This window comes from Colletes latitarsis, chromosome 1 (genome assembly GCF_051014445.1).
Source record: "Colletes latitarsis isolate SP2378_abdomen chromosome 1, iyColLati1, whole genome shotgun sequence".
NCBI classification, from domain to species: Eukaryota; Metazoa; Arthropoda; class Insecta; order Hymenoptera; family Colletidae; genus Colletes; species Colletes latitarsis.
The window spans coordinates 15,965,469-15,983,784 of record NC_135134.1 but is presented as its reverse complement, the minus strand read 5'-3'; positions in this window follow the sequence as shown (position 1 = coordinate 15,983,784).

The following is an 18,316-nucleotide window of genomic DNA, read 5'->3' as shown; positions in this document are numbered from 1 at the left end:
GTCCAGATTCTGGGCTTTTTTTGGCTTGGATCACGTAGTAATGTGGGACCACACTGAAACAGTCGACTAAACCTGGTCACGATCAATATTTTAGAGGATAACGCATGTTAGGTCTAGGTTAGGGCTGGGATTTGGTCTCATCAGGCTCATACCTTCGCATATTTCTCATACTTGATGGCCAGATCCTGGGCTTTTTCTGGTTTGGATCACGTAGTAATGTGGTACCACACTGAAACAGTCGACTAATCCTGGTCTCGATCAATATTTTAGAGGATAACGCATGTTAGGTCTGTGTTAGGTCTCGGATTTGCACTCATCAGGCTGATACCTTCGCATATTTCTCATACTTGATGGCCAGATCCTGGCCTTTTTCTGTTTTGGATCACGTAGTAATGTGGTACCACACTGAAACAGTTGACTAATCCTGGTCTCGGTCAATATTTTAGAGGATAACGCATGTTAGGTCTAGGTTAGGTCTGGGATTTGCACTCATTAGGCGCATACTTTCGCATATTTCTCATACTTGATGGCCAGATTCTGGGCCTTTTTTGGTTTCGATCACGTAGTAATGCGGTACCACCGTGAAAGAGACCATTAAACCTGGTTTCGACCAATATTTTAGAGGCTAACGCATGTTAGGTCTATGTTAGGTCCGGGATTTGCCCTCATCAGGCTCACACTTTCGCATTCTTCACATACCTGTTGAACAGATCCAGGGTTTTTTCTGGTTTGGATTTCGTCGTAATGTGGTACCACACTGAAACAGTCCATTAAACCTAGTCTGGGTCAACATTTCAAAGGATAACTCACGTTAGGTCTAGGTTGGGTCTGGGATTTGCTCTCATCAGGCTCATACATTCGCATATTTCGCATACTTGATGGCCAGATCCTGGGCTTTTTCTGGTTTGGATCACGTAGTAATGTGGTACCACACTGAAACAGTCGACTAATCCTGGTCTCGGCCAATATTTTAGAGGATAACGCATGTTAGGTCTATGTCAGGCCAGGGATTTGCTCTCATCAGGCTCATACTGTCGCATATTTCTCATACTTGATGGCCAGATCCTGGGCTTTTTCTGGTTTGGATCACGTAGTAATGTGGGACCACACTGAAACAGTCGATTAAACCCGGTCTCGATCAATATTTTAGAGGATAACGCATGTTAGGTCTGGGTTAGGTCTGGGATTTGCCCTCTTCAGTCTCATACTTTCGCATTCTTCACATCCTTGTTGGCCAGATCCTGGGTTTTTTCTGGTTTGGATCACATAGTAATGTGGTACCACACTGAAACAGTCGACTAAACCTGGTCACGATCAATATTTTAGAGGATAACGCATGTTAGGTCTAGGATAGGGATGGGATTTGGTCTCATCAGGCTCATACATTCGCATATTTCTCATACTTGATGGCCAGATCCTGGGCTTTTTCTGGTTTGGAGCACGTAGTAATGTGGTACCACGCTGAAACTGTCGACTAATGCTGGTCTCGGCCAATATTTTAGGGGATAACGCTTGTTAGGTCTAGGTTAGGTCTGGGATTTGCACACATCAGGCTCATACTTTCGCATATTTCTCATACTTGTTGCCAAGATTCTGGACTTTTTTTAGTTTGGATCACGCAGTAATGTGGTACCACACTGAAACAGACCATTAAACCTGGTTTCGATCAATATTTTAGAGGATAACACGTTAGGTCTAGGTTAGGTCTGGGATTTGCACTCTTCAGTCTCATACTTTCGCATATTTCTCGTACTTGTTGGCCATATCCTGCGCCTTTCTGGTTTGGATCACGTAGTAATGTGGTACCATACTGATACTGTCAATTAAACCTAGTCTGGGTCAACATTTCAAAGGTTAACTCATGTTAGGTCTAGGTTAGGTCTGGGATTTGCTCTCATCAGGCTCATACTTTCGCATGTTTCTCATACTTGATGGCCAGATTCTGGGCTTTTTTTGGTTTGGATCACGCAGTAATGTGGTACCACACTGAAACAGACCATTAAACCTGGTTTCGATCAATATTTTAGAGGATAACACATGTTAGGTCTAGGTTAGGTCTGGGGTTTGCACTCATCAGGCTCATACTTTCGCATATTTCTCATACTTGATGGCCAGATTCAGGGCTTTTTCTGGTTTGGATCACGTGGAAATGTGGTACCACACTGAAACAGTCAATTAAACCTAGTCTGGGTCAACATTTCAAAGGATAACTCATGTTGGGTCTGGGTTAGGTCTGGGATTTGCTCTCATCAGGCTCATACTTTCGCATATTTCTCATACTTGTTGGCCAGATTCTGGGCTTTTTTTGGCTTGGATCACCTAGTAATGTGGTACCACACTGAAACAGACCATTAAACCTGGTTTCGATCAATATTTTAGAGCATAACACATGTTAGGTCTAGGTTAGGTCTGTGATATGGTCTCATCAGGCTCATACATTCGCATATTTCTCATACTTGATGGCCAGATCCTGGGCTATTTCTGGTTTGGATCACGTAGTAATGTGGTACCACACTGAAACAGTCGACTAATCCTGGTCTCGGCCAATATTTTAGAGGATAACGCATGTTAGGTCTAGGTTAGGTCTGGGATTTGCACTCATCAGCCTCATACTTTCGCATATTTCTTATACTTGTTGTCCAGATTCTGGGCTTTTTTTGGCTTGGATCACGTAGTAATGTGGGACCACACTGAAACAGTCGACTAAACCTGGTCACGATCAATATTTTAGAGGATAACGCATGTTAGGTCTAGGTTAGGGCTGGGATTTGGTCTCATCAGGCTCATACCTTCGCATATTTCTCATACTTGATGGCCAGATCCTGGGCTTTTTCTGGTTTGGATCACGTAGTAATGTGGTACCACACTGAAACAGTCGACTAATCCTGGTCTCGATCAATATTTTAGAGGATAACGCATGTTAGGTCTGCGTTAGGTCTCGGATTTGCACTCATCAGGCTCATACCTTCGCATATTTCTCATACTTGATGGCCAGATCCTGGCCTTTTTCTGTTTTGGATCACGTAGTAATGTGGTACCACACTGAAACAGTTGACTAATCCTGGTCTCGGTCAATATTTTAGAGGATAACGCATGTTAGGTCTAGGTTAGGTCTGGGATTTGCACTCATCAGGCGCATACTTTCGCATATTTCTCATACTTGATGGCCAGATTCTGGGCCTTTTTTGGTTTCGATCACGTAGTAATGCGGTACCACCGTGAAAGAGACCATTAAACCTGGTTTCGACCAATATTTTAGAGGCTAACGCATGTTAGGTCTATGTTAGGTCCGGGATTTGCCCTCATCAGGCTCACACTTTCGCATTCTTCACATACCTGTTGAACAGATCCAGGGTTTTTTCTGGTTTGGATTTCGTCGTAATGTGGTACCACACTGAAACAGTCCATTAAACCAAGTCTGGGTCAACATTTCAAAGGATAACTCACGTTAGGTCTAGGTTGGGTCTGGGATTTGCTCTCATCAGGCTCATACATTCGCATATTTCGCATACTTGATGGCCAGATCCTGGGCTTTTTCTGGTTTGGATCACGTAGTAATGTGGTACCACACTGAAACAGTCGACTAATCCTGGTCTCGGCCAATATTTTAGAGGATAACGCATGTTAGGTCTAGGTTAGGTCTGGGATTTGCACTCATCAGGCTCATACTTTCGCATATTTCTCATACTTGTTGGCCAGATTCTGGGCTCTTTTTGGCTTGGATCACGTAGTAATGTGGGACCACACTGAAACAGTCGATTAAACCTGGTCTCGATCAATATTTTAGAGGATAACGCATGTTAGGTCTGGGTTAGTTCTGGGATTTGCCCTCTTCAGTCTCATACTTTCGCATTCACCACATCCTTGGTGGCCAGATCCTGGGTTTTTTCTGGTTTGGATCACATAGTAATGTGGTGCCACACTGAAACAGTCGACTAAACCTGGTCACGATCAATATTTTAGAGGATAACGCATGTTAGGTCTAGGTTAGGGCTGGGATTTGGTCTCATCAGGCTCATACAATCGCGCATTTCTCATACTTGATGGCCAGATCCTGGGCTTTTTCTGGTTTGGATCACGTAGTAATGTGGTACCACACTGTAACTGTCGACTAATGCTGGTCTCGGCCAATATTTTAGAGGATAACGCATGTTAGGTCTAGGTTAGGTCTGGGATTTGCATTCATCTGGCTCATACTTTCGCATATTTCTCATACTTGTTGGCCAGATTCTGGGCTTTTTTTGGCTAAGATCACGTAGTAATGTGGTACCACACTGAAACTGTCCATTAAACCTGGATTTGATCCATATTTTAGAGGAAAACGCATGTTAGGTCTGAGTTAGTTCTGGGATTTGCCCTCATCAGGCTCATACATTCGCATATTTCTCATACTTGATGGCCATATCCTGGGCTTCTTCTGGTTTGGATCACGTATTAATGTGGTACCATACTGAAACAGTCGACTAATCCTGGTCTCGGTCAATATTTTAGAGGATAACGCATGTTAGGTCTAGGTTTGGTCTGGGATTTGGACTCATCAGGCTCATACTTTCGCATATTTCTGATACTTGATGGCCAGATTCTTGGCCTTTTATGGTTTAGATCACGTAGTAATGCGGTACCACACTGAAACAGTCCATTAAACCTGGTTCCGATCAATATTTTTGAGGATAACGCATGTTATGGTCTCGGTTAGGTCTTGGATTTGCCCCTCATCAGGCTCATGATTTCGCATATTTCTCATACTTGTTGGCCAGATCCTGGGCTTTTTTTGGCTTGGATCAGGTAGTAGTGTGGTACCACACTGAAACAGTCGACTAATCCTGGTCTCGGTCAATATTTTAGAGGATACCGCATGTCAGGTCTATGTTAGGTCTGGGATTTGCTCTCATCAGGCTCATACATTCGCATATTTCTCATACTTGATGGCCAGATCCTGGGCATTTACTGGTTTGGTTCACGTAGTAATGTGGGACCACACTGAAAAATCGATTAAACCTTGTCTCGATCAATATTTTAGAGGATAACGCATGTTAGGTCTGGGTTAGGTCTGGGATTTGCCCTCTTCAGTCTCATACTTTCGCATTCTTCACATCCTTGTTGGCCAGATCCTGGGGTTTTTCTGGTTTGGATCACATAGTAATGTGGTACCACACTGAAACAGTCGACTAAACCTGGTCACGATCAATATTTTAGACGATAACGCATGTTAGGTCTAGGTTAGGCCTGGGATTTGCTCCCATCAGGCTCATACTTTCGCATATTTCTGATACTTGATGGCCAGATTCTGGTCTTTTTCTGGTTTCGATCACGTAGTAATGCGGTACCACACTGAAACAGTCCATTAAACCTGGTTTCGATCAAAATTTTAGAGGATAACGCATGTTAGGTCTAAGTTAGGCCTGGGATTTGCCCTCATCAGACTCATACATTCGCATATTTCTCATACTTGATGGCCAGATCCTGGGCTTTTCCTGGTTTGGATCACGTAGTAATGTGGTACCACACTGAAACAGTCGACTAATCCTGGTCTCGGTCAATATTTTAGAGGATAACGCATGTTAGGTCTAGGTTAGGTCTGGGATTTGCACTCATCAGGCTCATACTTTCGCATATATCTCATACTTGATGGCCGGATTCTAGGCCTTTTATGGTTTAGATCACGTAGTAATGCGGTACCACACTGAAACAGTCCATTAAACCTGGTTCCGATCAATATTTTTGAGGATAACGCATGTTAGGTCTGGGTTAGCTCTGGGATTTGCTCTCATCAGGCTCATACATTCGCATATTTCTCATACTTGATGGCCAGATCCTGGGCTTTTTCTGGTTTGGATCACGTAGTAATGTGGTACCACACTGAAACAGTCGACTAACCCTGGTCTCGGCCAATATTTTAGAGGATAACGCATGTTAGGTCTAGGTTAGGTCTGGGATTTGCACTCATCAGGCTCATACTTTCGCATATTTCTCATACTTGTTGGCCAGATTCTGGGCTTTTTTTGGCTTGGATCACGTAGTAATGTGGGACCACACTGAAGCAGTCGATTAAACCTGGTCTCCATCAATATTTTAGAGGATAACGCATGTTAGGTCTAGGTTAGGGCTGGGATTTGGTCTCATGAGGCTCATACATTCTCATATTTCTCATACTTGATGGCCAGATCCTGGGCTTTTTCTGGTTTGGATCACGTAGTAATGTGGTACCACACTGAAACTGTCGACTAATGCTGGCCTCGGTCAATATTTTAGAGGATAACGCATGTTAGGTCTAGGTTAGGGCTGGGATTTGGTCTCATCAGGCTCATACATTCTCATATTTCTCATACTTGATGGCCAGATCCTGGGCTTTTTCTGGTTTGGATCACGTAGTAATGTGGTACCACACTGAAACAGTCGACTAACCCTGGTCTCGGCCAATATTTTAGAGGATAACGCATGTTAGGTCTAAGTTAGGTCTGGGATTTGCTCTCATCAGGCTCATACATTCGCATATTTCTCATACTTGATGGCCAGATCCTGGGCTTTTTCTGGTTTGGATCACGTAGTAATGTGGTACCACACTGAAACAGTCGACTAATCCTGGTCTCGATCAATATTTTAGAGGATAACGCATGTTAGGTCTGGGTTAGGTCTCGGATTTGCACTCATCAGGCTCATACTTTCGCATATTTCTCATACTTGATGGCCAGATCCTGGCCTTTTTCTGGTTTGGCTCACGTAGTAATGTGGTACCACACTGAAACAGTTGACTAAACCTGGTCTCGGTCAATATTTTAGAGGATAACGCATGTTAGGTCTAGGTTAGGTCTGGGATTTGCTCTCATCAGGCTCATACTTTCGCATATTTCTCGTACTTGTTGGCCATATCCTGCGTCTTTCTGGATTGGATCACGTAGTAATGTGGTACCACACTGAAACTGTCAATCAAACCTAGTCTGGGTCAACATTTCAAAGGTTAACTCATGTTAGGTCTAGGTTAGGTCTGGGATTTGCTCTCATCAGGCTCATACTTTCGCATGTTTCTCATACTTGATGGCCAGATTCTGGGCTTTTTTTAGTTTGGATCACGCAGTAATGTGGTACCACACTGAAACAGACCATTAAACCTGGTTTCGATCCATATTTTAGAGGATAACACATGTTAGGTCTAGGTTAGGTCTGGGATTTGCTCTCATCAGGCTCATACATTCGCATATTTCTCATACTTGATGGCCAGATCCTGGGCTTTTTCTGGTTTGGATCACGTAGTAATGTGGTACCACACTGAAACAGTCGACTAATCCTGGTCTCGGCCAATATTTTAGAGGATAACGCATGTTAGGTCTAGGTTAGGTCTGGGATTTGCACTCATCAGGCTCATACTTTCGCATATTTCTCATACTTGTTGGCCAGATTCTGGGCTTTTTTTGGCTTGGATCACGTAGTAATGTGGGACCACACTGAAACAGTCGATTAAACCTGGTCTCGATCAATATTTTAGAGGATAACGCATGTTAGGTCTGGGTTAGGTCTGGGATTTGCCCTCTTCAGTCTCATACTTTCGCATTCTTCACATCCTTGTTGGCCAGATCCTGGGTTTTTTCTGGTTTGGATCACAGAGTAATGTGGTACCACACTGAAACAGTCGATTAAACCTGGTTTCGATCAATATTTTAGAGGATAACGCATGTTAGGTCTTGGTTAGGTCTGGGATTTGCACTCATCAGGCTCATACTTTCGCATATTTCTCATACTTGTTGGCCAGATTCTGGGCTTTTTTTGGCTTGGATCACGTAGTAATGTGGTACCACACTGAAACAGTCGACTAATCCTGGTCTCGGCCAATATTTTAGAGGATAACGCATGTTAGGTCTAGGTTTGGTCTGGGATTTGCACTCATCAGGCTCATACTTTCGCATATTTCTCATACTTGTTGGCCAGATTCTGGGTTTTTTCTGGTTTGGATCACAGAGTAATGTGGTACCACACTGAAACAGTCGATTAAACCTGGTTTCGATCAATATTTTAGAGGATGACGCATGTCAGGTCTATGTTAGGTCTGGGATTTGCTCTCATCTGGCTCATACTTTCGCATATTTCTCATACTTGATGGCCAGATCCTGGCCTTTTTCTGGTTTGGCTCACGTAGTAATGTGGTACCACACTGAAACAGTTGACTAAACCTGATCTCGCTCAATATTTTAGAGGATAACGCATGTTAGGTCTAGGTTAGGTCTGGGATTTGCTCACATCAGGCTCATACTTTCGCATATTTCTCGTATTTGTTGGCCATATCCTGCGCCTTTCTGGATTGGATCACGTAGTAATGTGGTACCACACTGAAACTGTCAATTAAACCTAGTCTGGGTCAACATTTCAAAGGTTAACTCATGTTAGGTCTGGGATTTGCTCTCATCAGGCTCATACTTTCGCATGTTTCTCATACTTGATGGCCAGATTCTGGGCTTTTTTTAGTTTGGATCACGCAGTAATGTGGTACCACACTGAAACAGACCATTAAACCTGGTTTCAATCAATACTTTAGAGGATAACACATGTTAAGTCTAGGTTAGGTCTGGGATTTGCTCTCATCAGGCTCATACATTCGCATATTTCTCATACTTGATGGCCAGATCCTGGGCTTTTTCTGGTTTGGATCACGTAGTAATGTGGTACCACACTGAAACAGTCGACTGATCCTTGTCTCGGCCAATATTTTAGAGGATAACGCATGTTAGGTCTAGGTTAGGTCTGGGATTTGCACTCATCAGGCTCATACTTTCGCATATTTCTCATACTTGATGGCCAGATCCTGGGCTTTTTCTGGTTTGGATCACGTAGTAATGTGGTACCACACTGAAACTGTCCATTAAACCTGGTTTCGATCAATATTTTAGGGGATAACGCATGTTAGGTCTGGGTTAGGTCTGGGATTTGCCCTCTTCAGTCTCATACTTTCGCATTCTTCACATCCTTGTTGGCCAGATCCTGGGCTTTTTCTGGTTTGGATCACATAGTAATGTGGTACCACACTGAAACAGTCGACTAAACCTGGTCACGATCAATATTTTAGAGGATAACGCATGTTAGGTCTAGGTTAGGGCTGGGATTTGGTCTCATCAGGCTCATACATTCTCATATTTCTCATACTTGATGGCCAGATCCTGGGCTTTTTCTGGTTTGGATCACGTAGTAATGTGGTACCACACTGAAACTGTCGACTAATGCTGGCCTCGGTCAATATTTTAGAGGATAACGCATGTTAGGTCTAGGTTAGGGCTGGGATTTGGTCTCATCAGGCTCATACATTCTCATATTTCTCATACTTGATGGCCAGATCCTGGGCTTTTTCTGGTTTGGATCACGTAGTAATGTGGTACCACACTGAAACAGTCGACTAACCCTGGTCTCGGCCAATATTTTAGAGGATAACGCATGTTAGGTCTAAGTTAGGTCTGGGATTTGCTCTCATCAGGCTCATACATTCGCATATTTCTCATACTTGATGGCCAGATCCTGGGCTTTTTCTGGTTTGGATCACGTAGTAATGTGGTACCACACTGAAACAGTCGACTAATCCTGGTCTCGATCAATATTTTAGAGGATAACGCATGTTAGGTCTAAGTTAGGTCTGGGATTTGCTCTCATCAGGCTCATACATTCGCATATTTCTCATACTTGATGGCCAGATCCTGGGCTTTTTCTGGTTTGGCTCACGTAGTAATGTGGTACCACACTGAAACAGTTGACTAAACCTGGTCTCGGTCAATATTTTAGAGGATAACGCATGTTAGGTCTAGGTTAGGTCTGGGATTTGCTCTCATCAGGCTCATACTTTCGCATATTTCTCGTACTTGTTGGCCATATCCTGCGTCTTTCTGGATTGGATCACGTAGTAATGTGGTACCACACTGAAACTGTCAATCAAACCTAGTCTGGGTCAACATTTCAAAGGTTAACTCATGTTAGGTCTAGGTTAGGTCTGGGATTTGCTCTCATCAGGCTTATACTTTCGCATGTTTCTCATACTTGATGGCCAGATTCTGGGCTTTTTTTAGTTTGGATCACGCAGTAATGTGGTACCACACTGAAACAGACCATTAAACCTGGTTTCGATCCATATTTTAGAGGATAACACATGTTAGGTCTAGGTTAGGTCTGGGATTTGCTCTCATCAGGCTCATACATTCGCATATTTCTCATACTTGATGGCCAGATCCTGGGCTTTTTCTGGTTTGGATCACGTAGTAATGTGGTACCACACTGAAGCAGTCGACTAATCCTGGTCTCGGCCAATATTTTAGAGGATAACGCATGTTAGGTCTAGGTTAGGTCTGGGATTTGCACTCATCAGGCTCATACTTTCGCATATTTCTCATACTTGTTGGCCAGATTCTGGGCTTTTTTTGGCTTGGATCACGTAGTAATGTGGGACCACACTGAAACAGTCGATTAAACCTGGTCTCGATCAATATTTTAGAGGATAACGCATGTTAGGTCTGGGTTAGGTCTGGGATTTGCCCTCTTCAGTCTCATACTTTCGCATTCTTCACATCCTTGTTGGCCAGATCCTGGGTTTTTTCTGGTTTGGATCACAGAGTAATGTGGTACCACACTGAAACAGTCGATTAAACCTGGTTTCGATCAATATTTTAGAGGATAACGCATGTTAGGTCTTGGTTAGGTCTGGGATTTGCACTCATCAGGCTCATACTTTCGCATATTTCTCATACTTGTTGGCCAGATTCTGGGCTTTTTTTGGCTTGGATCACGTAGTAATGTGGTACCACACTGAAACAGTCGACTAATCCTGGTCTCGGCCAATATTTTAGAGGATAACGCATGTTAGGTCTAGGTTTGGTCTGGGATTTGCACTCATCAGGCTCATACTTTCGCATATTTCTCATACTTGTTGGCCAGATTCTGGGTTTTTTCTGGTTTGGATCACAGAGTAATGTGGTACCACACTGAAACAGTCGATTAAACCTGGTTTCGATCAATATTTTAGAGGATGACGCATGTCAGGTCTATGTTAGGTCTGGGATTTGCTCTCATCTGGCTCATACTTTCGCATATTTCTCATACTTGATGGCCAGATCCTGGCCTTTTTCTGGTTTGGCTCACGTAGTAATGTGGTACCACACTGAAACAGTTGACTAAACCTGATCTCGCTCAATATTTTAGAGGATAACGCATGTTAGGTCTAGGTTAGGTCTGGGATTTGCTCTCATCAGGCTCATACTTTCGCATATTTCTCGTATTTGTTGGCCATATCCTGCGCCTTTCTGGATTGGATCACGTAGTAATGTGGTACCACACTGAAACTGTCAATTAAACCTAGTCTGGGTCAACATTTCAAAGGTTAACTCATGTTAGGTCTGGGATTTGCTCTCATCAGGCTCATACTTTCGCATGTTTCTCATACTTGATGGCCAGATTCTGGGCTTTTTTTAGTTTGGATCACGCAGTAATGTGGTACCACACTGAAACAGACCATTAAACCTGGTTTCAATCAATATTTTAGAGGATAACACATGTTAAGTCTAGGTTAGGTCTGGGATTTGCTCTCATCAGGCTCATACATTCGCATATTTCTCATACTTGATGGCCAGATCCTGGGCTTTTTCTGGTTTGGATCACGTAGTAATGTGGTACCACACTGAAACAGTCGACTGATCCTTGTCTCGGCCAATATTTTAGAGGATAACGCATGTTAGGTCTAGGTTAGGTCTGGGATTTGCACTCATCAGGCTCATACTTTCGCATATTTCTCATACTTGATGGCCAGATCCTGGGCTTTTTCTGGTTTGGATCACGTAGTAATGTGGTACCACACTGAAACTGTCCATTAAACCTGGTTTCGATCAATATTTTAGGGGATAACGCATGTTAGGTCTGGGTTAGGTCTGGGATTTGCCCTCTTCAGTCTCATACTTTCGCATTCTTCACATCCTTGTTGGCCAGATCCTGGGTTTTTTCTGGTTTGGATCACATAGTAATGTGGTACCACACTGAAACAGTCGACTAAACCTGGTCACGATCAATATTTTAGAGGATAACGCATGTTAGGTCTAGGTTAGGGCTGGGATTTGGTCTCATCAGGCTCATACATTCGCATATTTCTCATACTTGATGGCCAGATCCTGGACTTTTCCTGGTTTGGATCACGTAGTAATGTGGTACCACACTGAAACTGTCGACTAATGCTGGCCTCGGTCAATATTTTAGAGGATAACGCATGTTAGGTCTAGGTTAGGTCTGGGATTTGCATTCATCTGGCTCATACTTTCGCATATTTCTCATACTTGTTGGCCAGATTCTGGGCTTTTTTTTTGGCTTGGATCACGTAGTAATGTGGTACCACACTGAAACTGTCCATTAAACCTGGTTTCGATCAATATTTTAGAGGATAACGCATGTTAGGTCTAGGTTAGGGCTGGGATTTGCTCTCATCAGGCTCATACATTCGCATATTTCTCATACTTGATGGCCAGATCCTGGGCTTTTTCTGGTTTGGATCACGTAGTAATGTGGTACCACACTGAAACAGTTGACTAAACCTGGTCTCGGTCAATATTTTAGAGGATAACGCATGTTAGGTCTAGGTTAGGTCTGGGATTTGCTCTCATCAGGCTCATACTTTCGCATATTTCTCGTACTTGTTGGCCATATCCTGCGTCTTTCTGGATTGGATCACGTAGTAATGTGGTACCACACTGAAACTGTCAATCAAACCTAGTCTGGGTCAACATTTCAAAGGTTAACTCATGTTAGGTCTAGGTTAAGTCTGGGATTTGCTCTCATCAGGCTCATACTTTCGCATGTTTCTCATACTTGATGGCCAGATTCTGGGCTTTTTTTAGTTTGGATCACGCAGTAATGTGGTACCACACTGAAACAGACCATTAAACCTGGTTTCGATCCATATCTTAGAGGATAACACATGTTAGGTCTAGGTTAGGTCTGGGATTTGCTCTCATCAGGCTCATACATTTGCATATTTCTCATACTTGATGGCCAGATCCTGGGCTTTTTCTGGTTTGGATCACGTAGTAATGTGGTACCACACTGAAACAGTCGACTAATCCTGGTCTCGGCCAATATTTTAGAGGATAACGCATGTTAGGTCTAGGTTAGGTCTGGGATTTGCATTCATCTGGCTCATACTTTCGCATATTTCTCATACTTGTTGGCCAGATTCTGGGCTTTTTTTTTGGCTTGGATCACGTAGTAATGTGGTACCACACTGAAACTGTCCATTAAACCTGGTTTCGATCAATATTTTAGAGGATAACGCATGTTAGGTCTAGGTTAGGGCTGGGATTTGCTCTCATCAGGCTCACACATTCGCATATTTCTCATACTTGATGGCCAGATCCTGGGCTTTTTCTGGTTTGGATCACGTAGTAATGTGGTACCACACTGAAACAGTTGACTAAACCTGGTCTCGGTCAATATTTTAGAGGATAACGCATGTTAGGTCTAGGTTAGGTCTGGGATTTGCTCTCATCAGGCTCATACTTTCGCATATTTCTCGTACTTGTTGGCCATATCCTGCGTCTTTCTGGATTGGATCACGTAGTAATGTGGTACCACACTGAAACTGTCAATCAAACCTAGTCTGGGTCAACATTTCAAAGGTTAACTCATGTTAGGTCTAGGTTAGGTCTGGGATTTGCTCTCATCAGGCTCATACATTCGCATGTTTCTCATACTTGATGGCCAGATTCTGGGCTTTTTTTAGTTTGGATCACGCAGTAATGTGGTACCACACTGAAACAGACCATTAAACCTGGTTTCGATCCATATTTTAGAGGATAACACATGTTAGGTCTAGGTTAGGTCTGGGATTTGCTCTCATCAGGCTCATACATTCGCATATTTCTCATACTTGATGGCCAGATCCTGGGCTTTTTCTGGTTTGGATCACGTAGTAATGTGGTACCACACTGAAACAGTCGACGAATCCTGGTCTCGGCCAATATTTTAGAGGATAACGCATGTTAGGTCTAGGTTAGGTCTGGGATTTGCACTCATCAGGCTCATACTTTCGCATATTTCTCATACTTGTTGGCCAGATTCTGGGCTTTTTTTGGCTTGGATCACGTAGTAATGTGGGACCACACTGAAACAGTCGATTAAACCTGGTCTCGATCAATGTTTTTGAGGATAACGCATGTTAGGTCTGGGTTAGGTCTGGGATTTGCCCTCTTCAGTCTCATACTTTCGCATTCTTCACATCCTTGTTGGCCAGATCCTGGGTTTTTTCTGGTTTGGATCACAGAGTAATGTGGTACCACACTGAAACAGTCGATTAAACCTGGTTTCGATCAATATTTTAGAGGATAACGCATGTTAGGTCTTGGTTAGGTCTGGGATTTGCACTCATCAGGCTCATACTTTCGCATATTTCTCATACTTGTTGGCCAGATTCTGGGCTTTTTTTGGCTTGGATCACGTAGTAATGTGGTACCACACTGAAACAGTCGACTAATCCTGGTCTCGGCCAATATTTTAGAGGATAACGCATGTTAGGTCTAGGTTAGGTCTGGGATTTGCACTCATCAGGCTCATACTTTCGCATATTTCTCATACTTGTTGGCCAGATTCTGGGTTTTTTCTGGTTTGGATCACAGAGTAATGTGGTACCACACTGAAACAGTCGGTTAAACCTGGTTTCGATCAATATTTTAGAGGATAACGCATGTGAGGTCTATGTTAGGTCTGGGATTTGCTCTCATCTGGCTCATACTTTCGCATATTTCTCATACTTGATGGCCAGATCCTGGCCTTTTTCTGGTTTGGCTCACGTAGTAATGTGGTACCACACTGAAACAGTCGATTAAACCTGGTCTCGATCAATATTTTAGAGGATAACGCATGTTAGGTCTGGGTTAGGTCTGGTATTTGCCCTCTTCAGTCTCATACTTTCGCATTCTTCACATCCTTGTTGGCCAGATCCTGGGTTTTTTCTGGTTTGGATCACAGAGTAATGTGGTACCACACTGAAACAGTCGATTAAACCTGGTTTCAATCAATATTTTAGAGGATAACACATGTTAAGTCTAGGTTAGGTCTGGGATTTGCTCTCATCAGGCTCATACATTGGCATATTTCTCATACTTGATGGCCAGATCCTGGGCTTTTTCTGGTTTGGATCACGTAGTAATGTGGTACCACACTGAAACAGTCGACTAATCCTGGTCTCGGCCAATATTTTAGAGGATAACGCATGTTAGGTCTAGGTTAGGTCTGGGATTTGCACTCATCAGGCTCATACTTTCGCATATTTCTCATACTTGATGGCCAGATCCTGGGCTTTTTCTGGTTTGGATCACGTAGTAATGTGGTACCACACTGAAACTGTCGACTAATGCTGGCCTCGGTCAATATTTTAGAGGATAACGCATGTTAGGTCTAGGTTAGGTCTGGGATTTGCATTCATCAGGCTCATACATTCGCATATTTCTCATACTTGATGGCCAGATCCTGGGCTTTTCCTGGTTTGGATCACGTAGTAATGTGGTACCACACTGAAACTGTCGACTAATGCTGGCCTCGGTCAATATTTTAGAGGATAACGCATGTTAGGTCTAGGTTAGGTCTGGGATTTGCATTCATCTGGCTCATACTTTCGCATATTTCTCATACTTGTTGGCCAGATTCTGGGCTTTTTTTTTGGCTTGGATCACGTAGTAATGTGGTACCACACTGAAACTGTCCATTAAACCTGGTTTCGATCAATATTTTAGAGGATAACGCATGTTAGGTCTGGGTTAGGTCTGGGATTTGCTCTCATCAGGCTCATACATTCGCATATTTCTCATACTTGATGGCCAGATCATGGGCTTTTTCTGGTTTGGATCACGTAGTAATGTGGTACCACACTGAAACAGTCGACTAATCCTGGTCTCGATCAATATATTAGAGGATAACGCATGTTAGGTCTGGGTTAGGTCTCGGATTTGCACTCATCAGGCTCATACTTTCGCATATTTCTCATACTTGATGGCCAGATCCTGGCCTTTTTCTAGTTTGGCTCACGTAGTAATGTGGTACCACACTGAAACAGTTGACTGAACCTGGTCTCGGTCAATATTTTAGAGGATAACGCATGTTAGGTCTAGGTTAGGTCTGGGATTTGCTCTCATCAGGCTCATACTTTCGCATATTTCTCGTACTTGTTGGCCATATCCTGCGCCTTTCTGGATGGGATCACGTAGTAATGTGGTACCACACTGAAACTGTCAATTATACCTAGTCTGGGTCAACATTTCAAAGGTTAACTCATGTTAGGTCTAGGTTAGGTCTGGGATTTGCTCTCATCAGGCTCATACTTTCGCATGTTTCTCATACTTGATGGCCAGATTCTGGGCTTTTTTTAGTATGGATCACGGAGTAATGTGGTACCACACTGAAACAGTCCATTAAACCTAGTCTGGGTCAACATTTCAAGGGATAACTCACGTTAGGTCTAGTTTAGGTCTGGGATTTGCTCTCATCAGGCTCATACATTCGCATATTTCACATACTTGATGGCCAGATCCTGGGCTTTTTCTGGTTTGGATCACGTAGTAATGTGGTACCACACTGAAACAGTTGACTAATCCTGGTCTCGGCCAATATTTTAGAGGATAACGCATGTTAGGTCTAGGTTAGGTTTGGGATTTGCACTCATCAGGCTCATACATTCGCATATTTCTCATACTTGTTGGCCAGATTCTGGGCTTTTTTTGGCTTGGATCACGTAGTAATGTGGGACCACACTGAAACAGTCGTTAAAACCTGGTCTCGATCAATATTTTAGAGGATAACGCATGTTAGGTCTGGGTTAGGTCTGGGATTTGCCCTCTTCAGTCTCATACTTTCGCATTCTTCACATCCTTGTTGGCCAGATCCTGGGTTTTTTCTGGTTTGGATTACATAGTAATGTGGTACCACACTGAAACAGTCGATTAAACCTGGTTTCGATCAATATTTTAGAGGATAACGCATGTCAGGTCTATGTTAGGTCTGGGATTTGCTCTCATCTGGCTCATACTTTCGCATATTTCTCATACTTGTTGGCCAGATTCTGGGCTTTCTTCTTGGCTTGGATCACGTAGTAATGTGGTACCACACTGAAACTGTCCATTAAACCTGGTTTCGATCAGTATTTTAGAGGATAACGCATGTTAGGTCTGGGTTAGGTCTGGGATTTGCTCTCATCAGGCTCATACATTCGCACATTTCTCATACTTGATGGCCAGATCCTGGGCTTTTTCTGGTTTGGATCACGTAGTAATGTGGTACCACACTGAAACAGTCGACTAATCCTGGTCTCGATCAATATTTTAGAGGATAACGCATGTTAGGACTGGGTTAGGTCTCGGATTTGCACTCATCAGGCTCATACTTTCGCATATTTCTCATACTTGATGGCCAGATCCTGGCCTTTTTCTGGTTTGGCTCACGTAGTAATGTGGTACCACACTGAGACAGTTGACTAAACCTGGTCTCGGTCAATATTTTAGAGGATAACGCATGTTAGGTCTAGGTTAGGTCTGGGATTTGCTCTCATCAGGCTTATACTTTCGCATATTTCTCGTACTTGTTGGCCATATCCTGCGCATTTCTGGATTGGATCACGTAGTAATGTGGTACCACACTGAAACGGCCAATTAATCCTAGTCTGGGTCAACATTTCAAAGGTTAACTCATGTTAGGTCTAGGTTAGGTCTGGGATTTGCACTCATCAGGCTCATACTTTCGCATGTTTCTCATACTTGACGGCCAGATTCTGGGCTTTTTTTAGTTTGGATCACGCAGTAATGTGGTACCACACTGAAACAGTCCAATTAACCTGGTTTCGATCAATATTTCAGAGGATGTCACATGTTAGGTCTAGGTTAGGTCTGGGATTTGCTCTCATCAGGCTCATACTTTCGCATATTTCTCATACTTGTTGGCCAGATTCTGGGCTTTTTTTGGCTTGGATCACGTAGTAATGTGGGACCACACTGAAACAGTCGATTAAACCTGGTCTCGATCAATGTTTTAGAGGATAACGCATGTTAGGTCTAGGTTAGGTCTGGGATTTGCTCTCATCAGGCTCATACATTCGCATATTTCTCATACTTGATGGCCAGATCCTGGGCTTTTTCTGGTTTGGATCACGTAGTAATGTGGTACCACACTGAAACAGTCGACGAATCCTGGTCTCGGCCAATATTTTAGAGGATAACGCATGTTAGGTCTAGGTTAGGTCTGGGATTTGCACTCATCAGGCTCATACTTTCGCATATTTCTCATACTTGTTGGCCAGATTCTGGGCTTTTTTTGGCTTGGATCACGT